We start from the raw sequence: 5,837 nt of genomic DNA, 5'->3' as shown, positions 1-5,837 counted from the left end.
AGTGAAGGGGAAGTCTGTGCTGTTAGCTCAGGGTAGAACAAGGACTGAAGGCATTCCTGGAAGCAGGATGTTAGATGCAATGTGTGACTGAAGCCTCTCAGACTCAGTCACCCTGGCCCAGTGACTGTGCTGTAGTGACTGGTAACTAAGCATATATGCATAGGCACCCACTGCTGCAGGATGAGTAGGCATCCAGCAAAAAGTGCGGACAAGTCTGACACTGAAACCATTTGGAGGAGTGAGGCAAAGGCATTAGTGAGCTGAACAAACTTTCCTGTTCCCTGTATGCCTAGTTCTAGAAGTAAGACTAGCCTCCCCTTTAGCCTTAAGGATTTATAGGAGGTGGTATACTAAGAGGGAAGGTAGGTACTTGAGTAATTAGAACATGTTCTAGGTTTGTGGAGCAGGACATACTACTTACAAAAGAAATATCAGCCTCTCTTCTAGGCTTTTATCACATTCATCAGAGTTACACCTTTATGCTCACGTCTGTTTTCAAGGTTCTTACACTATTATTCAAAGTATCTTTACTTAATTGTGCCCTTTTTGATCCTCTCCACACATACTCACATATCTACTTTCTATTAAGAAACTACTGACTCAAACTTCCATTAGCAGTCATCTTAGGTGCTGTTCATTATAGTACCTATTCTCAGTTGATAAATTATGCTTTACTTCATGTGGTTACACTGAATTCCAAAATGTAAAATACAATTCCAACTGCCAACCAATAATGTCTTTCAAACTCTTGTTTAACCTCAACACAAAATTAATTTTACTTTAGCGTGAAGCCAACTGCATTTTCAGGGTGTGCTGAAATACCACAGAGCTTCTACTGGGTTGTACTATCTCCTGTTTTGAAACAAAACTGTTTTAAAAATTAACTTTAAAATATTATATATATATATAATATATATATATTATATATATGTATTTTTTTTTTTCAACTGAACCCGCACTAATCCCTACGAAGAGATGACACTGGGACTTACAGGAAAGACACAGGATATGACTGGCACTAAGTGGCAGAGACTGCAGGATCCCCGACGTCTCGTGACGGAATTTCAACCTTGGCTTTAAGGGCTGGGCCTGCGTCGCTATAGCCCCCGACCCCGTGACCGCCCGGCGCTGCTGGGTAGCTCTGGGTTAAGACGCTCGCCGCCCCGGGGGCGCCACACGGCCCCAGTTTTGCGCAAGCGCGTGCTCTGGCGCTACAGCCCGACCCCCGGCGCCACGCGCAGGCGCTTCAGGGGCTTGAAGGCAGTGCGTTAGAAAGTATGTTTATTTTTTACATTAAGACGTTGAGTTGTACTTTGAAGTCGTTGAGAAAAGAAGAATTTGCATGTACTTTTATCTACATCTATTTTTATTTCATTATTAAAATTTTCATCTCTTTTAGCTCTTGGGCTAAATCATGCAGTAACAAATGATCTCAAGTCTTGTGGACTAAACAGTAAAATTGATTTCTTGCTCACATGCATGCTTATCACATAGAAGAGCTGCGGCTCTGCTCAGTGTCCTCTGTATTCGGAAGTAAGTCTGAATAAGCAGCCCTTAGGTGGAGCGTGCTGGTTTTGTGACAGAAAGGAAAGAGAGAGAAGAATGAAGCAACGTCTCTCAGAACTTCAGCATGGAAGTGGCATATCTCACTGTGGCCTTTACTTATTTCATTGTGACTTATTTTGCATATATTTATATATGGAGAGAGAGAAAGAGAGATCATTTAATTTATGCGTGGCCTCCAGGAAAGACTATCTGAAATGTTCCAACAGATCTTGGAGAAAGAAACTCCAAGATTTTATTTGTATAGCACAGTGTCTCTCTATAATTAGAAAATCATCATATTAAAACCCACTGACCAAAAAGACAATTTCTCAAAGACCTATCTATAATAAAAATTTGTCAAGCCTGGGCTTCCTAGGTGGTGCAGTGGTTAAGAATCTGCCTGCCAATGCAGAGGTCACGGGTTCAATCTCAGCTCCAGGAAGATCCCACATGCTGCGGAGCAACTAAGCCCGTGTGCCAAAAAAAAAAAATTTATCAAGCCTATACAGGTCTAAATGACCCACTGCGGAAGTTATTTTGGTTGTTCTAAAACATTTGAATACATGATTATTAAATATTACAACTAAACGTTGCATATTTACGTTTATGCAAAATATACACCATTATAAATAATTTTAACATAAATTAATTTACATGAAAAAGAAGGACTATAGAAAGGAAACCAATCATAATTCAAGAAACATAATTAAAGCAAGTCTCCTCAAAAACAAAAAACATTAACTGCATTACTTTCAAAAAGCCCAAAATATTTTAAGTATATTTTTTGTATCTTTCCATTCTGTGCTAAGGATAATGGTCATTCTCAAAGCAATTATTTTCCATTAATTACATGTATTGATAAACACATACATTACAATTAATCTACAAAAATTTACTATTTCTCAATAACAGAGCATGTTTTAGAAACTTAATAAAATCATATCCTAAAATACTATCCTCAGTCCTCCTGCATCTCTCTGTAAATTCCAACATCTTAATCAATCAGAAAAAGACCTTCAAGGGTCAGAGTTTTTCAATGTCCAAACCGTAGGATTACCTCAGGATTTAACACCAGGCTCCATTAAATGGAATTTACATAGATCTCTTCTTTCTTTGGGCACAACCAAAAAGAATTTTTTATTGTTGATAAAAGAGCAACAAGTGGGAATAAACCAACCTTTATATCCTTCTCAATCAACAAACAAATCAACCAACCAAGCTGAGGTGAGAGACTTACGTGTGATCTAAGAGTATGCATTCGGTGACATCACCATCATTATGACCCAACAAGTATTGAGCATTGTCACGTGCTAGGTAATGTGGTAGATGCTGATAATTTAATGACAAGCAAAGGAAGAGAAATTAAAGGAAAACTTCCGAAAGACGTTTGAATTTCAGAGAATGGGAATTTGAAAGAATGGATATCATTTTGCCAGATGAACAGTGGGGGCTAGCAAGAGAGGAGGGATGTGGAAAAAGAGAGAGAAGGCATTCCATGCAAGCACAAGGAATCTCATAGGCAAGCATGGAGGCCCAAAACAACATCGTAAATTCTTGAAACTGCAATTAGTACAACACAGATACATGCATATTACTAGGGCACAGGCTGTGGGAGATGGAGTTGTCAAAGAGCATGGACCGGGATCCATTTATGGAAGGCCTCATGTGCCTTGCTAAGGTTTTTAGATTATCCTGTAGGCAATGGAACATCAATGAAGGGTCTTAAGGGAAAAAGTCACATACTAAATTAGTATTTTGGAAAAATAATTTTGGCCAGGAGGATGCATTGGAGGAGGTTGGGCTGCAAGAAAAATAACGAGACTATTTTGAAAATTCAGGGCAGAAAGATTTTTTTTAAAGTTTCCAACAACAGCAGCAGTAGTGAGTGTAAAGCAGAGAGCGCCTGAAACAATACATAGAGGTAGAATTGACAGGGCTCGGTTACTTATTGGACATGCAGGTTTGACAGAAAAGTCAAGTCTGACAAGGAGAGACACACGTCTAGGAACAGATGGGAGAAGACCAATGAGTTTCCTTTGGAATCTCTTACTCACGAGGGACCTATTTTACAACTGAGCATCTACTGGAGATAAGATGACATTTTTCAGGATTCAAAATTTCTCAGTTTAAAAGTTCCTCCCGTGGCCACTCCCCCAGCAGATACTTTGAAAGGAATTATCTTCTTACAAGGGGAGCCTTCCTTCCTTCTTACCTTGAATAAAAATGCCTATGTAAAGAATTTGTTTGCTCCTTGGGGAAAATTGCCACAAATTTCTAATTCCTTGAGCTGTGTAGGGTTCACATGCCAGGTCATGACCCTTATGCTTTTAAGTGATAAATAATTGTATTTCTCCCTTGATTGGGCATCTGACTTCTCCCTCCTACTGAAAGCATGTGTCTAGCATGTGTCTCTACTTTTGCTTCCCACCAAGATCAGACTTGCCCATGACCTATGAAGTAACCCTGAACTGTGATATATTTTTAAAGACCAGTAGAGGAGACAGCAATGATTGGGTGTCCTCAATATTTTGCCCAGTGGTCTGACATCATAGATATTCTCTGGGCCCGTTTCAACATTTGACCAATTATTCTTCCCATTGAGTCATGCTGAAACAAAATACATTATCTTGATAATTACTATCTTCAACAACCTAAAATTAAGCATATTATTATAACACTGTAGTACAATGAGAAAGAAATTCTCTCCTTTAGGAAAGTTGAGGAGAAACTGGTTCTAGGGAAGTTACACCATACAAGTAGAATAAATTTTCAGAAAATATTTTTTGTAATTGCAGGAAAATGGTCTGTCGTGCCACATGAAGCAACGAAGCCCTCTTTTATCTTCTTTCTAAAAAATAAAATTAAAACTAAGTATAGTTCTAAATACTGTCATTAAAGGTTGTGTTTAGGTTTTAATTTCTGCTTATTTAGCAACGCATTCATTCTTAAATATACAAATCATCACTACTAAAAAATATAGTATCTCCCTGGAAAGTGAGTATCTTGTTATAACTAGCTAATGTTGCTTTGTAAACCCAAAACCTTTTAGTAAGTTTACATAAAAACTCTGATAAGGTCTTAAAAACATCTGTGGTGACGATCGCACAATGCAGTAATACCCAAGAAGAATTGTCGACAGTAGCTTCTTACCGCCTGCCAAAGTCCATGACTCTTTTTTAAGATTATGGAAGGCCATTCATTTTGTTTTCATAAACTTAAAGATGACTTAACCAAATCCCCTAACAGTAGTTAATGGTTCTTAATTATATGATGTGATGAAAAAAAAAAGAAGAAAGCCTTATTCACTGAAAGGCACTATTATTACTAAAATTGTCTAATTTTATATGACAGTAAAATTAAAAGATGACACAGCAAAGATGGAAAAATACCCCCATGAAGCGGTTAAATAGCATCCAGTTTTCACTTCTCTGTGCCAGGTCTTGCTTCAGAGAAGACGTTTCAGTTGCATACAGGGAAACATGAAATTAAGTTTTAGAAGCAGATTTCACAGCTAAAGAATTTCATCCACAATCAGTTCTTCTTTATTTATATGAAGAAGCACGTTTTGCATCATTCCTTGAATCTGCTAGCATCTCCATGATTAAAATTTTGACTTCAAAGTTGAACAGCAGTATAGTCTGTTGTTAGTAATCCTCATTGTTATACCAATAGATCCAATAATATTTTCAACAAGAATAAAAAACAAACACCTGGCTTTCAAGGATTCTATAGGATTTAGAACATGAACATGATAAGCATACCTGAGACTGCCTACACCATTTCCTTTGGGGACAAGAACTCTATTTCTTTCAAACCTGTGTAAACACACTGGCTATTCAAGAGTTTCCAGTCCTCATCTGTCTTGTTACCTTATATAATAACTACTATTTATTGAGTGCCAAGTATGTACTCACCTAATTTTTTCATTTGACGTTCCAGAAACCCTATGAGATTGGTGTTATAGTTCCCAGCCTTAAAAAATGTAAGGCTCATAGAAATTAAACTATATCCTCAAAATGCACAGACTCAAAGAACAGAAGCAGGAGTGAAATTCCTCATCTATTCAACAGGATTTCAAATGCACATCTATCTGACTCTAAAACTTGGATTCTACCCTACACAAGGCTGCTTTCCACATATCCAACTCTCCATTTAACTGTCCTGCCTTAAACTAGGTGACTATACATCCATCTTATATAACTTTCACATGACTTACATATTAATTAAGTCCCCTTTCATTTACAAATGTGCCTCCATTGAACAATGATTTATATGGTAAACTTACCTTTAAG

General features: G+C 37.6%; 1 non-coding gene across 1 annotated transcript; it reads right to left on the bottom strand.

Annotated features, from left to right (window-relative positions):
* Nucleotides 1-1,146: 1,146 nt before the first annotated feature.
* LOC130835407 (small nucleolar RNA SNORA76) lies at nucleotides 1,147-1,267 on the bottom strand. Its single transcript, XR_009048896.1, has one exon. It is a non-coding gene; the product is annotated as a small nucleolar RNA SNORA76 (small nucleolar RNA).
* Nucleotides 1,268-5,837: the final 4,570 nt, after the last annotated feature.

Source organism: Hippopotamus amphibius, chromosome 13, assembly GCF_030028045.1.
Source record: "Hippopotamus amphibius kiboko isolate mHipAmp2 chromosome 13, mHipAmp2.hap2, whole genome shotgun sequence".
Classification (NCBI taxonomy): domain Eukaryota; kingdom Metazoa; phylum Chordata; class Mammalia; order Artiodactyla; family Hippopotamidae; genus Hippopotamus; species Hippopotamus amphibius.
The sequence above is the reverse complement of the archived record's forward strand: the minus strand, read 5'-3'. Positions and strand labels throughout refer to the sequence as shown.